At 51.1% G+C, this 19,644-nt stretch overlaps 1 long non-coding RNA gene across 1 annotated transcript; it reads left to right on the forward strand.

The window, feature by feature from the left end:
* The first annotated feature begins 3,772 nt into the window (after positions 1 to 3,772).
* On the forward strand, positions 3,773 to 13,490 carry LOC110741521. Its single transcript, XR_002517778.2, has 3 exons — positions 3,773 to 8,670; positions 10,815 to 10,968; positions 11,743 to 13,490. It is a non-coding gene; the product is annotated as an uncharacterized LOC110741521 (long non-coding RNA).
* The last annotated feature ends 6,154 nt before the right edge of the window (positions 13,491 to 19,644 follow it).

Genomic DNA, 19,644 nt, shown 5'->3' on the forward strand with positions numbered 1-19,644 from the left:
TTACTCGCCTTGTGCCAGGCACTCTTCAAAGCACTGGGCAAGCAGAAAAGCCAAAGAGGCAAAGTCCACGTTCCGCTGGGGAGAAAGAGAGAGAGACCATCGCCGAAGGCGCACATGCGTAGGTAAGGGGTCAGGTCCACATTCCACTGGGGAGAAAGAGAGAGAGATCATCGTCGAAGGCGCACGTGCGTAGGTAACGGGTCAAGTGCAGAGAAGCGCAAGGAAGAGACTTCCGTCAGAGAACAGCTGAGAGAGGACGGAGGGCAAGGCTATGTTTATATACAGGCAGAAACGACGGCGGCTTGGATTGTGGTGGCAACGGAGGAAGTGGCTGGAGGGGACCGGACTGTAGATGCATTTTGAAAGTAGAGCTTTTAGAGCGAGAGGTGTGGGAGACAGAGAGGAGTGGAGGGTGATTGCAGGGGTTTCGGCTTGAGAACTGGGGAGCGAGCTGCTGTTTATTGAGGTGGAGAAAACTGGGAGAGGAACAGGTTTGGGGGAAGCCAAACCTGTTATCCCATAACTGTGGCACTTGATGGCTGTCCTAGGAGACTCTCACATGCCGCCCCCCACACCCCCACCTCATAGTTCCTGACCGGTGCTGTGATGTGCCCTGTCTTTTCGTGACCCCTGCATCGGCCTTTCTTCCTTGGCTGATGCACCATTTGCACTGCCCTCTGTGCTGCAAATGTAGCGGCCAGGCTTTTTGCACACCTTTTTGCTCAGGCCCAGTTGCTGCTGGGAGAAAATGCCTGTTCTTCCAGGGTTCCCCGCCTAATGTAAGCCACAGCATGCTGCCGCTCAGAGCCCCGGGTGACCTTCCCGTCCTGGGCACAGGAGTCAGGCGATTCAGCACCAGCCCTGGGCCCTGAGGCCTGTGGATGCCGCTGCCTCTTGTGCCGTGCTGCGTGCAGTGCCGGCTCCTTGTCCATAGAAACGTCTGGGACCACCCGTGGCTTGCGAGGCCTCCCGCCCCCGGTCTGGTTTGCACCAGCCTCTTTTGTGTACCAGCTGCTCTGGCCGCCGCTCTTTCATCCCTGCTTCTGGGAGGGCCTGGCTCCGCACCCTGCGCAAACACATCTGGACTGCTTCAGACCGCATGACAGGAACAGCTGCTGCCAGAAAGCAAAGGACACAGCGGCCCTTTTGTAATCACTGTTGATTGTCTCCAGCCGTAGGGCACTTGTGTTTTGGTCTTGGATTTAAGGACTTCCAAGATGTTTCTAGGAGCATATTATTGCCCCAGGCCTGGCCGTGCCTTCTGTGGTCCAGGTGGCAGCAGGAAAGGGTAGAGGCATTGGGACCGAGCAAAGAGGCTCCTGTAAGTGTCTGTCCTGAGGCTTCCACCTTCTAGGATAGGACAGGGCACACAAGGAGGAAGAAGGCAGCAATGTGGCTGTCACCCACCGTAGCCACTTGCTGGCATGGCTGACATCAGCCCTGGGCCCTGAGACAGCAGCCACTTCAGGCCTTCGGGCCCAGGGCTGGTGCTGAATCTCCTGTCTCCTGTGCCCAGGACAGGAATGTCACCTTGGGCTCTGAGCTACAGTGTGCTGTGACTTGCGATAAATGGGGTCTGGTGGCTTCCATGGTCTCCTGTAGACTCCACCTGCCAGGGTCTGCATCTCTTTGCCTGAGGGCTTTTTCTAAAGCTGTAAAAGTTTGCTTTGTCAGAAGAGGGGAAATGAATATCCCCCACCAGAGCAGCCCTCAGCTAGTGGCTGAGGGGACTGGGTGTATAAATACCCCAGCTACCTTGCCCTCAGCAGGGAGGACTTGGAAGCATCTGTTCTACAGGTCACCAGAGGACCCCAGAGGATTAAGCTCCAACTGCCAGCATGGGTGCTGGCTTGATCCCCTGCTCCTCCTCCTCCCCTGCTGCCTGTCCTCCCTGTGTCCCCTCCCGCCTCCCTGGCAGTGGACCTGTATCTCCTAAAGGTACACTGGATCCTCCTCTCAGGACCTGCTTTTGGGCGAACCCAAACTAAGACCAGTGACAGCAAAGGCCTATGGATTTAGCGATTGTTTTTAGGGCAGTTCAAACAGGTACCAAGAACCTGTGGGACGAACACATTAAAAGTGGAACTGCTCAATAGTTTTAGTTGGAATCAGCTTTGAACGTGCCTCAAGTTCAGAAAAAGTGCACAAAATCGGCCCTTTATAAGAAGCAACCCCACTGTCACTGAAGGAAGGGGTTCCTCTGTCTCTTTCATCTGCCTTCATACAGGAACATTTTAGACCATTTAAACCTCCATATTGCCGAGTCAGAGATTTGGGCTGAACCTAGGAAGCTATTTTGACATCACATAGGACTATACTGAGACAAAGTCTAAGGGAAAAGTGGAGAGGTCCGTCCAGAGGCTTAGCCTCAGTGTGGTATGTGGACATGGTTCCTTCACTGGCTGCTGTCACTGGTGAAGTGGAGCTTCTGGGGTCCAGAATTCTTTAGCTTCACAATTCAGCCAGTGGGATTGTTTTCTGGGTAATCATGACATCAGCCGCAGTTCATAGAATCAGGAAGGTCAATCTTTTTTGTTTGTTTGTTTTTAGATGGAGTCTCGCTCTGTTGCCCAGGCTGGAGTGCAGTGGCGCAATCTCGGCTCACTGCAACCATTGCCTCCTGGGTTCAAGTGATTCTCCTGCCTCAGCCTCCCGAGTAGCTGGGATTACCGGCGTGCACCACCATGCCTGGCTAATTTTTGTATTTTTAGTAAAGATGGGGTTTCACCATTTTGGTCAGGCTGGTCTCGAACTCCTGACATTGTGATCTGCCCAGCTCCTGATCTGCCCACCTCAGCTTCCCAAAAGTGCTGGGATTACCGGCGTGAGCGTCCGTGCCCGGCCTTTTTGTTTTTTCTGAGATGGAGTCTCACTCTGTTGCCCAGGCTGGAGTGCAGTGACACAATCTCGGCTCACTGCAACCTCTGCCTCTCAGGTTCAAGTGATTCTTCTGCCTCACCCGAGTAGCTGGGACTATAGGTGCCTGCCAGTACACCCAGCTAATTTTTTGTATTTTTAGTAGAGACGGGGTTTCACCATGTTGGCCAGGCTAGTCTTGATCTCCTGATCTCATGATTCACCACCCCATTGGCCTCCCAAAGTGCTGGGATTACAGGCGTGAACCACCGCACCCAGCCAGGAAGGTCAATCTTTTCGCTGACAGCATGGCAGTCACACCGCAGTGACTTAATTGCCACCTGTACCTCACCCACTCCCCCAAACTCACCCTGTAGTCATGTTCTTGGATGAACTAGCTTTGCAAATATCAGCCGTGTGTTTCCAACCTGAAAGCCCATCCTCTGCATCCTTTATGGAGCTGACCTGAAATGGCCAACGTGGAGGACCGGCCCCTTCTGGATCAGCTGAATTTCAAATCAACATGATTTGAAAGAGCCGAGAGTCAGCACACACATGATCTCTCATCAGCCGCTGGCTGGAAAGATACATAATAAAGGATTCGGCAGAGCTTCTGATACCGCCGGCTTTGCGACCTTGTGAGGCTTGGGAGAGGAGCCTGGTTCTCATTTGAACAGATGGGCCTGTTTGCAAATACTTCCTCTGATACCCAAGAACACACAACATCCTGTCTGAGGTGGGTGGTTGTGACTGAAGAGACCAAACAGACCTCAAAGAAACACCTGCCACAGAAGTGGCAGCTCTGACTGTGGAGCCAAGAAAGCGTCTGCATTGCTGCCTCCCTGTCTAAGGGTGAAATTCTATTTTTATATATATATATATATATATATCTACTTTAAGTTCTAGGGTTCATGTGCACAATGTGCAGGTTTGTTACATAGGTACACATGTGCCATGTTGGTGTGCTGCACCCATTAACTCGTCATTTACATTAGATATTTCTTAAGGGTGGAATTCTTTTAATAAGCAGGCCAGAGTAAGGTTCTGAGAGTAAGAGGGAGAGCCAGCCTCCCTGCTGTCCTGCCTGAGAAGCTGGGGGCTGAGGTCTGATGGAGGAAGACAGGACGGAGAGGGGCAGGATGTCCAAGTATCCTTTTGGATGTATCACAGCGGTGCCTGGTACCAGGCAGGGGCAGACCATGTCTCCAAGGGCTGATGCTATTCTGAGAAGGTATCTTGCCCACCCAAGCTATCTCTTGGTCCCAGACTTGTCCAATTCTCTTCCCAATAACAGGGAGCCAACACCGTGCCCTCTTTGCAGTGAGACTGTACTGCAGTTGGAGAGAGAGCCCTGTAGGCAATGCAGAGTATTCCCAGGGTCACTCCCAAACATTCATTCAAGCATGGCACTAGGCCAGGGCTTTGCAGAGGGAGACACCCTGAGAGTTCTGATACCCTCTGGGATGAGAGTGACAGATACCGGTCAAGGATCTCACCAATTCATCTCCCGTGCCCCAAGCAGATGTAATTCATGATATTCCTATGTTCAACTGGGACACAGCCTCAGAATCCTTCATACTCCAATCCAGCAGGCAGCACGAATGCCGAGATCCAGAGCTGAGATGCAACATGCTTTCCACATCTTCCCTGGGGACTTACAGTTTAAAATGGATTCCCTGACACCAATAACCATGCAGCAGATATGCAGATACCTCAATAAGAAAGGTCTTTGTGATTTATAATAGCAGATATAATCATTTACCCTGCCAAAAAGCTAAGGGTTTTTACCACACTGTGAGGTTTTGAAGCAGAGTATCACATGATTCGTGTTCTTGAATTTAACATGGGGGAATCCTCATCTGAGTTGAGGAGGATATAGCAATCTTGACTAGCCACTCTCAGGGGGTCTCTGCCCAGGATACAGGATCTGGACAGAGAACAAAGCAAAGAGGACCGATGTCTCCATCCTCGGTAGCATCTCTCCAATCTGCTCCTACCCCTCTGGCTCTCCTAAGCTCCCCTCAAGTAGGTGATCAGGTAAATTATCCTCTAAACTAGGAAAGGTACTATTAATAATTACATCACAATAACAGGTAAAACGGGAGGTGTCTCAGGCAAACAGGAAAGTAGGATCCCCATGCCCACAGGCCCTCTACTTTTGTATGGGAAGGTGCATCTGTGTATGCCGGATGTGTGTGTAGGGGTGGGTGTGATTTGGTGGGTGTGCTATGGGGTGCTGAGCAAACGCAGATCCTTCTCCTGCCTAGGGATCAGTCCCTTCCTCAGCCCTGTGTCCCCTCTGGCTTCGCCTGCCAAGGCTCTATCAGGTGTGAGAGTACGGATCGATGGAGCTCCTGGCTGAGCTGATGAGGCTCCCAGGGACTAGAGCAATTAATTAAACCTCTTCCCAGCTCTCAGCACAAGCCCCATGCCTCTGCCAAAGCCTTTTAACTGCCACTGGAATGGGTAGCTCTTAAAATCAACGTCCTTCTCTTAAAATCAACATCTTGCTCAGCAGTGCTAGGAGAGGGAGGCTGGAGAAGGCATGGAGCTGGCCTGTCCAGCAGTCCCCACCTCCCATTTGGGGCAGGTCCCAGGAAATGCTTCCTTCCAATAGCTTCTTCCCTGCTGTGCCCACTTTGGGAGTTTTTGCAGCTATGAGATTGTTGACAAAATGCAGATAGTCACACATGGAAGATACTTCTGAGATCTTAGAGCCCAGCTGAAGATCCCTGAGGGCAAGGGGCTTTCTGGACACCCAGGTTTCCTGGGAGGGGAAGGATGTTCCAGCTCTGGTCTTGGCTGATATCACCATGGATGAACGAGACCCAGATCTAGCTGCTACAGGCGCTGTGGGGCATGGGACAGAGGACGCACACAGCACTGGCTGTGGAGTCCTGTTGTGAGCATCCCTGTTGAAAGAAGTAGGCAGGAGACTCTCAGGACCAAACAGATAGAGCCCAAATAACCTGGAAATAAATTGCATGAAGAGCCCTGGGCCAGGCCTTCAGGAGCCAGGGCCCAGGGGAATCGGGCTGTCCAGAGCAGCCTCTGTGAGAGCTGCTGGGGATGCAATGGTCTTAAAGCTGCCTCTTGACTCTGAGATTCCGGACTTTGATTCTGCAATGGACTCAAACCCAGCATCTAATGCGGAACAATAGCTGTGCTCTTGCCCTCCCCGACCCCACAGAGGGAGGCAGTGGCACAGTTCTGTCCACACAGCCAATGACGCGAAAATCACCTCTATTTGGAATGCATTAGGATTCCAATTTACAACAAATTTTCTTTCCTAAACTCGCTTGGCTTTGCAGACATGTGTCTCTGACAGCAGAACGAGGGCAGGGCCCCTGTGTGCCAGGCCAGAAAGAGGGACCTGGCAAGGAGTCCTGAATTTTCAGGTGAAAAGTCTGCTTGAGGCAAACTGGGAATGAATGCTGATGTAACACACGCGTGTATGTGTGTGCGTGTGCACGTGTGTGATGAAGGGTCTGTGTGTATTGCGGGAGGCAGAGATCCTGGAGACCCTGCCTAGTGACAGTAACTGCAGGTGATGATGTCTGATAATCGGATAATCATATTGATAACAACCATCATCTCCCTCACACTTGTGGTGGCCCAATGATTTCACCCATCACTTTGGTTTGTCTTGTGCTTGGGCAGGTGCACTAGGGCCCCGTCTTACAGATGAGGATGCTGAGGACCAGGGAAGCCCATTAATAAGGTCCCACTGCTGGTAAGTGACAGACTAGGATTGGAAGGCTGCTGTCTGTTTTTGGAGGCCCTGTGCTTGATTGCCCCTGAATCTGACACACTTGGGTGCAGTTGGGTTAAGCTAGGCCAGCTCCAAGAAGATGTGGGGCTTAGCCCTGATGAGGCTAAGGAAGCTGCAGTGAGGGTGGTGTCCCATGTTCCCTTCACCACCCAGGGCTGTGAATCATCGTCCAGGCCTTGGGGATGCAGGATGGGTGTTGGAACGTATGACAGCTTTGCACATTTATTTGTGCTCCTGACAACATGAGCAGAGAAAGCTGCAGGCTATAGACTTGCAGTCTGAGGGTCTGGGGTAGATGTCCCAGTACTGCATCAATATGGCAGCTCTGTCTTCATTAAGGTCCTGGACAGGGGCAAGACCCAGCCTGCTAAGTGCCCTGGGCTCTGGGGTCATGGCTGTCTGCCAGGGCACCTCAGGCCAAGTCAAGGCATGTGGAGGGTAGACTGGGCTGTGAGCAGCCATGCCAGGGGTGCCATCCTTGCTCCCTCTCTTTGAGAACTGCAGAATTAGCTCCTGGTGGTGGGTGGTTGAGCCCAACTGCCGCCAGCTGGATAGCAAAAGGGCAGCGGGCAGCTCCGTGGGCACACCCCTCTTGGTGCGTGCTGAACTGTGGCAAACCCAGGTCTCTCAGGCTGGAGGAGAGCAGGCCTGCCTCCCTGTAAGAGTCCAGGGCAGCAGCTGTGGGACAGGGTGGTGTGAGGGGTTGGGAGGGGAGCTCGTAGAGAGTCAAGGAGGCAAAGGGCTGTGTCAGATCTTCTGGCCAGAAGTGACAGAAGATGCACCTCAAAATGGCTTCATGAAGACCAAAAGGGCGGGCATGTCTCTCACTGGTTCCCTTGACTGAAATACCTATGCCTGGCCAAACCTGGGGCTCGATGGTGGAATCGAGATTTGGTCTCTGGATTTCTCAGTTCTGCTTCCTTCTGCACTGGTCTCTGCTCAGGCAGTTGGGGCAAGATGGTGGCCCACAGCTCCAGCCCTGGGAAAAAGAGTGAGCTTCTCTTCCTCAACCAGTAAAAGCCAAGTTTGTGCCTGACTGAAGCACATGGGCATCCATGAACCGGTCCTGTGCTCTGGGAGTCAGGAGTGGGGTCAGGTTCACATGGGATGTGATGACGATGATGTGTCGTAAAGCTCAAGAACAGGAATGAAGGCTGGGTGGCCCAAGGAACAGTCACCGACCATGAACAGGAACAGTATCAACCTGGATCGGCCTGAAAATTCTTGGATGGAGGTGTGTCCAGGAGAAGAGAGGGAGGGAAGGAGGGAGGAAGGTATGCGTGTGTGGATCAGTGAGTACTGCAGGCTCCCTTCAGAGACAGGGAGAATTTAGCACCGAGCACCAGGGGGCAGCCACAATGAGCCTGACAGGCCCTGTTCCCAGGAGGGCGTCAGGTGTGCGTCATGGAGGTGTTGTGCACACCTGAGTGTGTGTGCAGGCGAAAGGGCGAACTTGCTCCCTGGAAACACCACCCCCAGACCTTCCCGAACCCCATCCACAATAACCAATATTTCTCTAGTGCAGTGGACACCAGGCTTTCCACATCTCAGTCTCCCTGGGCAGCAAGTGAGGCTGATTACCATTGGGATCTCCGTTTTAACAGGTGAGGCAGGGCCGGTCAGCACTCGCTGCAGGTGAGTGGGCTGCCTTGGCTGCCTGGGTTGGATTCTGGGTTCTGCTATTTACTAGCTGTGTGACCTTCAGATCACTTGCTCAACCTCCTTGTGCCTCAGTTTCCCCATTTGTAAGAGGAGCTGATAGCACTTTCCACACCATGTGGTGAGGGTGAGATAAGTTGGTGTGTGTGACCTGCTGAGAAGGCTGTTTTATGTGTTGCAGGAAAAGAGACCTGGGCCGTGTATCAGCCTTTTGGGCTCAATCTCGTGGCTGAACCACTGCTTTCCACAGTCAGGTGCTGTGCAGCTCTGAATAGACCTTTCCAGTGGAAGGCTCTAGGGCTCTCCTGTGGATGTTCCTTCCTGCAACCTGGAGGGCAAGCAAGTCAGAGGTCCTTTGGGGCCAGTGGGCCGGTGCTGAGCAGGTGAGGCTGCTCTAATGGTTATTAAATGTCCCAGCTGGTGCTGCGCATCTAAGTGTGGCTGAGTGTGGGACCCGCGAGGCCCTTCTCCCATGATTTCAGCCTGGTCTAAGGGCTCTGGGGGAGTGAGAGCTGAGGTTCAGGCATCTCTTCCTTCAAACGGATATATGGAATAATGCGGAAGATGGTGGCGTGAGCCAATGGCATGAAGGAGCCAGGTGGAAGGAAGTTGGACTGTTTGCCTGCTGGGGAAAGGAAGGGACACTGCCGTACCCTGCTGCTGAAAGTGGGGTCCACGGGCCAGCAGCACTGTCACCACCTGGAAACCCTGTAGGAAATGCAGAACCTCAGACCAACCCCAGATTTAGGGTATCAGAACCTGCTTTTTCAAAAAATTGTTAATGAGACAGGGTCTGGCTCTGTCGCCCAGGCTAGACTGCAGCAGCGTGATCTCAGCTCACTGCAACCTCTGCCTCCTGGGCTCAAGCGATTCTCCTGCCTCAGCCTCCTGAGTAGCTGAGACTACAGGTGCATGCCACCATGCCCAGCCAATTTTTTGGATTTTTAGTAGAGACAGGGTCTCACCATGTTGCCCAGGCTGGTGTCAAACTCATGGCCTCAAGTGATCCTCCATCCTCAGCTTCCCAAAGTTCTGGGATTACAGGCATAAGCCATCAGGACTGGCCAGAGTCTGCTTTTTTTTTTTTTTAATTAAATTTAATTTTTTTTTGAGATGTATCACTCTGTCGCCCAGGCTGGAGTGCAGTGGCGCAATCTCAGCTCACTGCAACCTCCACTTCCTGGGTTAAGGGATTCTCCTGCCTCAGCAGCCTGAGTAGCTGGGATTACAGGTGTGTACCATGACACCTGGCTAATTCTTTTTGTAGTTTTTTAATAAGATGACTTACATGCGCTAAAATGCTTGAGAAGCACAGTGTTAGTTATCAACCCCAGGGAAGGTTTCAGTTCCCCCAGTCATACTGAGCTTCTAGGGGGAGTTTCAATAACTAAGAGAAAGAGCCTCTGACACAAGTCAGTGGGCAAAGCTCTAGACTTCATTTCTAGCACTGTGCTGCCCAATATGGCAGCCATGGGCCATGTGTGGCTATTAAGGTTAAATGTATATTAATGGAGATGAAGTACAGTGAAACATTTCAGTGCTTCGGTCACACAAGTCACATTTCAAGCGCTCAGTAGTCACACGTGGCTTGTGGCTGGTATATTTGTGGCACCAATTACTGAACAATTCCCCTATCACAGAAAATTATACTAAGCAGTGTTGGTCTAGTGTCTGACAGTGTAGCCATGTGCAGAGAATGACCCAACCCCAGCTTTCCCTGAATGGAGGCTTCCCTCTTTGGTGGCAGGGGGATGGGGGTGGAGGTGGTGGATGGGCAAGTGACAGTTGTGTGAAACTCAGAAGTGTGCGATTTGGGTGGGGAGGGGCACTGCAGCTCCAGGAAACAGCTGCATGAGCGAGAACATCTGGTGAAAATCAAGGCTTGAGTTAGTTCACGTGAGACACACTGGAAGGATGTTAGAGATCATTTAGCTCAAATCTCCCCCTCCGCTTCCTATCACCCATTTAATAAACCAAGACCTAGCAGTCTAAAAAAAAGTGCAGTGGCTAGAGTTGAAGTTGGGTTTTGCACTTCAAGACCAATGTTTGATGTATTCTGCTTGTGGGACAGTGAGACGAACTCTGTGCCTGCAAAGAAGGTTTCAATAAGGTAAGACGTGCTGGAAAAGACATCACATGAGACAGCGCCATTCAGGAACCCAAGAACTTGCCTACAGCCTTGCAGGGAGGTGGCCAGAGAAATCTGGGGGAGGCACTGGGAAAGAACATTTCATGGTGGGGGCAGAAGGGGTGGGCAGCAGGGGGAAGGAGGACCTAGGCTGGGAAGGGCCCAGCTCCATCCCTGACCATTCGTCTATTAGACGACACCTGCATGGGGCAGAGGCTGGGGAATGTTTCACCAATATGCCTGGTCTCTTCCTCCTTGGTCTCCATTTCTGTACTTCCCTACCCTTCCCCAGTTAGGTGGGTCCAGGAGACTGAACTCTGACCCACGGAATCTGGGCAGAAGAGTTGCTGCCATTTCCAGGGCTGGGCCCTAAAAGGCTCTCTCTGCCTTCTCTGGTAGCCCACCCAGATGCAGTTGATGCAGTGGAGCATCCTAGAAGACTAGAAGACTACCGCAGCCTAGAAGACTACAGAGATACTGGAAAGGAGATGCCTTGTCCCCAAAAGACTGGGAGGAGTGGAACATCCAAGCTAGCTCACTTTAGGCTATTACTGTAAGAAATTAAACCTGTATAGTGTTAAACCATAGAAAATTTGGGGGATGTTTGTTATAGCAGCTGGTCTACCCTGGCTAATACACTGCATGTGGGGTGTGCTCTAAAATTTCCATCTCTTCACCATACCCCATAGTCTTTGAAATATATTTGTAGGTCACTGAAGAGGCCATTCTTTTCCCTTCCCTCCCTCTGTTTCTCTGTTCTCAATTCTTCCTGTCTAGGAGTTCTGTAGTCACCTCCAATTGGCCCTTCAGGTTCCCCAATCCAGAAGCAGTTCCTATGAAGGCAGCCCTAGGTTATTGCCATATTCATGGGGTTATCAGGGTTATGGCAGGTCCTAGGACAGAGGAAGTCCCTGCCATCACTTCCTCCAGGAAGCCTTCCCTGCACTTTTGGGTTACAAATCATCCTGTGCATTCCCATAGAATATTGTTGGTGATGCCCACATTCTTTGTGGCCTGCTGTATGGTAACATATACACTCAGTACTTAGTTGTGGTTTACTTGTCTTACTTGTCACTCTTCTGTGGGATCCTAGAGAACTCCATCACTTCTACTGTGAAGCAGCAAGAGCCAGACATGCAGATACCCACTGTGGGAGGCAGCTTCTGATATGGCCTCCAAAGAAGCACCCTCCTGAGATTCATGCCCTTGTGTCATCCTCTCTCCTCCAGTGCGATCCAGACCCACTGAGTTGCTTCTAGTGAACTGAATACAGCAACAGTTCTAGGAGATTAGGCTTTAAAAGACTGGGTTATATTCTCTCTTTCAGGTACTCTGTCTCTCATTCTCCCTCTTGCTTGATCAAGATATGCTCTTTGATGAAGTAAGTTGCCATGTTGGAGAGGCCCATGTGGCAAGGAACTGAGGGTGGCTTCTGACCACCAACCAGTAAGGAAATAAAAGTCCTGAGTCCAACAACCCATAAGGAATGGAATCCAGCCAACGATCACATAATGAGGTTTGAAGTGGATTGGCTCCAGTTGAGCCTTCAGATGAGACCTCAGCCTCAGTTCACACCTTGATTCCAGCCTTGTGAGAAACCCTGGCCAGAAGACCCAGTTAAGCCATGTCTGGGTTCCTGACCCCAAAGAACTGTGAGATAATAACTGTGGGTTATTATAAGGTAATACGTTATGGGGTAATTTTTTTTGCAGCAATAGAAAACTAATAAACCAATGAAGAATATTTTAATGAAGGAAGGAAAATTGGTCCTCATTCAAGCAGTAAGGTAATTGGGGTTGGGTTCACGGCAATGTGGGACATGGTAGAGAACAACAACATGAAGGTGAAACTTGGGTGGGAACAGGGAGTGAACAGATGACCACCAGGGCCCTCTCAGGTGAGGCTGCCCAGTGATGGCCCTGGTGGCAGTTCCTGAAGATCCCTGGGGCCTTAGGTGGGTGACAGCTCTCCTAAGTCTCTGCTCCTGAGGCTGACAAGCCCTCACACTCCACATTCTGTCCATGCAGCTATAAATATTAAAACGTGCCAGAGGAGAGATTGCAAAATAGGGCTGTGGGCAAGATAGAGCTCTGAATTGAGGAGAAGAAATGAGAATGAATTTCTCTCTTCTGATTCCCGCTTCTGTCTGTTTATTGCAAAAGGCGCTGTGGGAGATAAGGAGCAGGCAGCTCGTGCCCTGCAGGCTGTGCAGGAGGCAGTTCCATTGAGGGTCGCATGGAGGGGCAGAGTTGGGTGCCACCTAGTTCACGAGGCCGCCTGAGGAGTCAGAGCTCCCCACACCGTCCCAGATGCTGCTGCTGAGTAGAACTCTGGGGTTCAAGCCTGCTGGTCCCACACCAGGGCAAAAACAAAATATAAAGTAAAACAAAATAAAGTAAAATAAAAGCAAACAGAAAAAGTATTCCTGTGTGGGTAGGGTGGGGTGGCTTTGAGGCTCCCCAGCCCAGAGTCTGAGCACTACAGCTGCCAGGGAAAGTCCCCCTAGTCCCTCTCTGCTCCTCTGTCTCATACCTCGAGTCTTCCTGTCCATCGATTCTTCTCCAGAAACTACTTTCCCATCCACCGGCTTCTTTTCCATTCCTGCCACCAGCACTCTCATCTGCTCACTGTTCATGACCTCCCCAACCAATGACTTATCTTCTTTCCCTCTACGCCTCTCTAATTCATCCTACCAGCAGATTCACTTTGAGATACTGCTTTGGACATATCACTTCCCTGTTTAAAATCTTCTATTTGTCCAAACCAGGGCAGGACTTAGTCTGGAACTGTTGGTCTCACCTACAAACCCTCAGGTACCCCTTTCTACCACAACCTCCAAGCCTCACCCCTATGCACCCACTCCTTGCACCAGTTTCCCTGTCTGCCCTCTGCCCAAATGCACCCTGATTTCTTGTCTTTTTTTTTTTTTTTTTTTTAACTCCTCTCCCAGCCTAGCAGTTCCCAACCAGCTCTTCCTCACATGTCTTCCTGTACAAGTTATATCCTCCTCCTTCAAAACTCCGGTCCAATCTTACCTCTCAGCAAATCCATCCCTGACAATTGAAGTCCTAAGTGCTTTCTCTGTCCTCTGAACTCTTATATAATTTTAGCCTGTGCAATTCATTTGTTAATTAATCATGCACTGTGCTGCCTTGAGACATCATTTTTTTTTCTCCTGTAGCCTTGTGCTGATAGTTAACTCTTTGAGGGTGATTTAAAGTTTGCTTGCTTATGTTTTGGCTTCATGCCCCTTTGTGACATCCTTGGGCACAGATGCCACAGCTTTTTACTCCTTGCAGCAGCTTCCCAAGGATCCCAGCGCTGAGTGAGGCTGCTTCTGGGACTGCAGAGTGTTCTTGCTGGTTTTTATTCTCTCCTTCCCTAGGTCCTGGGACACTATTCTCTCTGTTTCCCCATTTATTCATTCATTGATGTCTCCTTTTAAGGGGGCTTCTTTCATGCTTGTCCTTGAATGGTATTTCCTTGGAGTTGGTCCTGATCCCCCTGCCTTTCTCACACTCCACTCTCACCCTGAATCATCTCAGCTAAGTTCCTTCTTCCCACTGCTGCTTGCATGCTTATAGCAATCAGTGTCTCCACCCATCACTGCTTCCCTAAACTGCAGGTCTCTATTGGATCCGTCAAGCTGCACATTCCACAGGAACCTCCAGACCAAGGGACCCAAACGGAACCAGCTGTTTGCAGTTGCCATTGCAAAGTACCACAAACTGGGAGACTTAAAACAAGGGATTTATTCTTTCACAGTTCTAGAAGCTGGAAATCCAAAATCGAGGTGTTGCAAGGCAGTGCTCCCTCTGAAGTCTCCGAGGGAGGATCGCTCCTTGCTCCTGGGGCTCCGGGCAATCCTTGGCGTTCCTCGGCTTGTAGCTGCATCACCTCTGCCTCCGCCTCCGTTTTCACAAGGACTTCTTCCCTGTGTGTCATTCTGTGTTTTCACACGGCCTTTTAAAGGCATCAGCTTTTGAGACCCCAGATTTAGGGTCCACCGTAATCCAATATAACCTCATCTTAATTAATTAGAACTGGAAGACCTATTTCCAAATAAAGAGGTTCCGGGTGGACATGCCATTTTAGAGGGTCACCACTCATCCTGGTACACCCTTAGCTCTCCCCGTAACAAGCTTTCTTTTGGTAAATTACATTCCCCTTCCTCCCCCAGCCCAGTCACCCAGACCCAAGAAGCATGGGGCTTATGCAGATTCTCCTCTCTCCATTTCTCATCCTCTACCCACAGTCGTTCCTGACACTCCTTGGCCACACCTTCCTCTGCCCTCTGACTTGCGGCAGTGGCCCCGACCTGCACAGCATAGGTCAGTGTCGGCCAATCTTCTTTTCATTATTCCCTGTCAAGAAGTCTTTTCCTAATTGCCTGCCCCTATGAACCTGCAATGCTGCAGATAGACTGCGTGTCTGTTTCTATGCTGTGTGTATTTTTATGCCTTTAAACATAAAGGGTAAGATTTCTGGCAGCCCCCCTAAGAACCAATTTTGCCACTTTGGGGGTGATGTCACCCCCTTCTGGAATGCATGGTGTGTGATCTCCCTCCCTCCCTCTGCTCCGGGCCTACCCCTCCTCTCACCCATGCATCTTTCCTACTTTTATAAAACACAAAAAGGAGCTTGCTCCACCTGAAACTGAGAGAATGTCAGCATTGCCCCTGAGAGAATGTCCAGACCTCTTGGGACAGCGTCCTTCTGCATCCAGCGCAGCCCACGGCCCTTCCATCTGTTGCTCCAGCCACACAGGGAGCAGCTGCATTCAGGCCAATGTGCCTGGTCCTGGGACACTATCTGCCTGCACCATCCGCACCTCTTGCTTGCATGTTCAGTTTGAATTACATTTCAAGATGCAGGCTGAGAGTCACCATGATGAGAAAGTGCTCTCCTACCACCCCCAGGAGACTGGATGCCCATCCATCCCCACTCGCCGCACACTCAAAGGTTAAGGGGCACTTCTTCAAAACCATGTCTCCTCAGGTAGAGCAGGTGCCTGGAGGGCGGTACAACAGGGAGAGGAAGGGGAGGACAGAGCTATTCACCTGAGTTGGTACCCACTGAACCTGGCCAGCCTCCCACAGTGGAACTGGTAGCACTGCCATCTCTCTGCCTGGCTCAAATATCTGGAAATCACAGACTGCTTCTCACCCATCTCTGTATCTCCAGAGCCTAGCCCAATGCAGTCAGAGCCCAGTGAGTGTTTTGCTGGATGAATGAATGAATGAATGATTAATGAATGGGCTTCTCTGGACTGTGTTTCAGCTGCCCAGCCACCTCACATGAACTCCACTGTTGCTCCCTGTTGCCAGGCACCTCCAAAGGCTGCCTGGTTTCTACCTGCCCATCTCCTCTGCAGACCACCTTTTCCTCCTTCGGGAGGGGTCACTACGCAGGCACCTGATCCTGCACTCCTGGTTGGCTTCTCTCTATGTTAAACTCTGCTCCTGTGGCCCTGGCCCTCCTTCTCCTCCTATTCCCTCACTCTTCATCTTCAAGCTGAGTCCCATGATGCCCTCCTGCCCCGCCCCCCTTACTCACCACTTTTGCCCCCGGGCTATGTGCGTGCCATCTTCAGGTGAACAGCTCTGCCCACCACCTCTTCTCTCTGTGGTACCCCCCTCCAGGCACCCTCTCCACCTGTAAGGATGTGGTCTTTAACAAGTGCCTGTTGGCCGGGCACAGTGTCTCATGCCTGTAATCCCAGCACTTTGGGAGGCTGAGGCGGGTGGATTACCTGAGGTCAGGAGTTCAAGACCAGCCTGGCCAATATGGTAAAACCCTGTCTCTACTAAAAACACAAAAATTAGCCGGGTGTGGTGGAGCGTACCTATAATCCCAGCTACTCAGGAGGCTGAGGCAGGAGAATCACTTGAACCCAGGAGGCAGAGTTTGCAGTGAGCTGAGATCAGCCTGCAGCCGAAATCTCTTTCGAGATAGAACAATACTCCATCTAAAAGAAAAAAAAAAGAAAAAAAAAAGAAAGAAAGAAAAAGAAAGAAAGAAAGAAAGAAAGAGCCTCTTAACTTTTGACTATGTGTGTGTGTGTGTGTGTGTGTGTGTGGCAGGTGGGGACAGGCAGGAAAGAATGGAGAGTTCACAAGACCCTGGGGCTGGTCCTGGGTCTCAGTGGGGCCTTGAGGAAGAAGCAGGTGAGCTGGCTCCACTCACCTCCCATGCAGGGAGGTGGCAGGGAGTGAGGTGGACACTTACCATTCATGTCAGACTTACAATGTACAGTCAGGCCCCCTGCTCCAGGCTTGGGTTCCTGGACAGACCATAGACTTAGCCTATATTGACACCCAGGGGAGAGGGCAGAAGTGCTGAGACCCATGGGTAAATATCGGGTGATGTGGTTTGAATCAGTGTCCCCACCCAAATCCCATGGGTAAATATCGGGTGATATGGTTTGAATCAGTGTCCCTACCCAAATCCCATGGTAAATATCGGGTGATGTGGCTTGAATCGGTGTCCCCATGCAAATCCCAGATTGAAATGTAATCCCCAGTGCTGGAGGTGGAGCCTGGTGGGAGGTGACTGAATCATGGGGGTGGATTCTGATGAATGGGTTAACACCATCCCCCTGGGTGCTGTTCTTGAGACAGTGAGTGAGTTCTAGTGAGATATGGTTTTTAAAAGTGTGTGACACATCCCTGTTCTCTCTCTGGGTCCTGCACCTACCATGTAAGATGCCTGCTCGCACTTTGGCTTCCACCATGAGTAAAAGCTCCCTGAGGACTCCCCGGAAGCAGATGCCGCCATGCTTCCTGTACAGCCTGCAGGACCATGAGCCAATTCAACCTCTTGTCTTTATAAGTTACCCAGGCTCAGGTATTTATTTATAGCAGTGCAAAAACAAATACACCAGAGCAGTGGCAAGGTGAATGCAAGTGCCCTCTAGGGAGGTAGATGGGGTTGGTGGGGAGGAGGCTGGATGAGGGTGAATAGGAGAGAGGGGACTGCCTTGTTCAATTGGTACAGGAATGGAAGAATTGTTCATTACCTAATCACCACCTCCCTTCCAGGTGTGCAGTCCTCTCCTCTGCATGAGGGCCTCACTTCTGGAACCAGGGCCTGGTCCACTTCGACAGATCTGCCAGCACCAGCGGTCACCACAGTGCTGCTCTAGTCCCTGGTGTGAGTTTCCTGCAACTGCGGTAACACAGTCTTACACACAAAGTATGTAAAAAACAGAAACGTATTCTGTCACAGTTCTAGAGGCCGAAAGTCCAAAATAAGTCTTAATGCCCAAATCAAGGTATCAGCAGGGCTGTGCTCCCCTGGAGGCTCCAGGGAAGCGTCTGTGCCTCACGTACTCTGGCTTCTGATGGTGGCCAGCATGCTTTGCCTTGGGGCTGCTCCATTCCAGCCTCTGCCTCTGCGGGCACTGCTGCATTCTCCTCTTCTGTCTGGGGTCAGATCTGCCTCTGCCTCGGTCTCGTGATTGCAGATGGGTCCCACTCAGATAATCCGGGATAACCTCTCCATTTTTAGAACTTAAACTTAATCACATCTATAAAATCCTTTTCTTGCCATATAAGGTTAACATTCACAGGTTCTAGGGATTAGAACATGAGTGTCTTTAGGGGGCTGTTATTCTGCCTGCCTCGTCCCCTTTGGCCTGTATGAATTATACGAGTACCTGTCAATCACAGATCCAGGGATGGAGGTGGAGATGTGTCTGGCACCCCCTCTCTCCTGCACCTGTGCTCACTGACAATGGGTGCAGCTTAGCTCCTCCTTCTCCTCCTCTCTTCTCCCTCATTTTGGGAGCCAGAGGACTACTTGGGTTTGGAAATAGTGCTCTGCATCACTGGAGGAAGCAAGTATAAAACCTCAGTCCACCCCATCGCTCCATCAGAAGAATTCCCATTGGACAACTGGCTTGCATGCGGGTGAGTTGTAGTTTGCTGACATGTTGACTCTCTGATCCCTGTCTCTTGGTTGGAGATGATGGGTGCATCACGTTAGGCAGCAGGATGTGGGGAATCAGGACCCAGGCCAATTGTCACATTCACAGGGGAGAGAACTGTGCTGGCCTCAGCTGGCTCCTGGATCTAACAGATCAAAGAAAAGAACTGGATCACTCTAAGCAGCCCCCTCATAGCTCCAGCCTCGCTGATCCTGGTTGGTTATGATTCAGAGGAGGGGAGGGCAGACTCATTGATGATCAGTGCCTCTTCGGAGACGACCAAGGGCAGCTACAGAGATGGCCAGTCCCCCAGTCCATGCAGCCACTGAGAGGGCCAGACCCAGATTCCATGCAGCTATAGAGATGGCTAGCCCCTCCCTCCATGCAGCCACTGAGATGGGCAGCCCCTCCCTCCATGCAGCTTCTGAGATGGCCAGACCCTCACTGCATGCTCGGGACTAGGTATGGAAAGACAGACAGCAACCGAGAGACACAGCTTGAGGAGAGGAGGAGTATGGGGAAGGAAAAATAGCTGCAACATAAGGAGTACCAGGAGTGCATGATTTAGAGTCGAAAGAACTGGGTGCAGATCCCGACTTCGCCTGACTCTATGCGACCTTGGAGAACTCACTTAACTTCTCTCAGTCTCGTTCAGCTCAACTGGCAACTGGGGAATACAATCCCTGCCTTATAGGGTGGCCATAAAGATCAATGGGATAAGATACATGGATGAATTTTATAAGTGCTCTCTACTTGCAAAGAATTTTTGCTATTCCAATCTCCATATCCTGCCTGCCAATGGTTGCATAAACTTATTGTGACATTTAGAGGCTTCTTAAACGGGATGAGGGTTGGTAACTTTTGCTGCTCCAGACCCTGAGGAAATGGAGGGGGACTGGCTGGACAACAGGAGGAAACCTGAAATCCATTCATCTGTAATGAAGGCATGGGGGAGAAGTAGGGGCTCCCTAACCTGACTTAGCTGCTGTTTGTTATTCTTGGGAAGAAAATCCCCAACCTGGTTCTGCTTGAAGCCGGGCTGTCTGGAGTGATGTCTTGACAGGATGATGGATGGTGGCCAGGCACAGTTTGTGACACTGAAGCACATACTCTGCATTCTTTATCTGGAGCTGCCGCTGGCGGAAGGCTGCAAATAAGCAATCCAGTTATAGGAATCCCTGATAAAATTCCATTATGGGCCCCAGAGACAATCACGCTGGATTCAATAGCGGGGAGGCTGGGAGGCGAGGCGCATGTTGGGAGCAAAGCGCTGCCACTGGGGAAATTTTGCCTGAGCCCGGA

The sequence above is a fragment of the Papio anubis genome, chromosome 17 (genome assembly GCF_008728515.1).
Source record: "Papio anubis isolate 15944 chromosome 17, Panubis1.0, whole genome shotgun sequence".
NCBI classification, from domain to species: domain Eukaryota; kingdom Metazoa; phylum Chordata; class Mammalia; order Primates; family Cercopithecidae; genus Papio; species Papio anubis.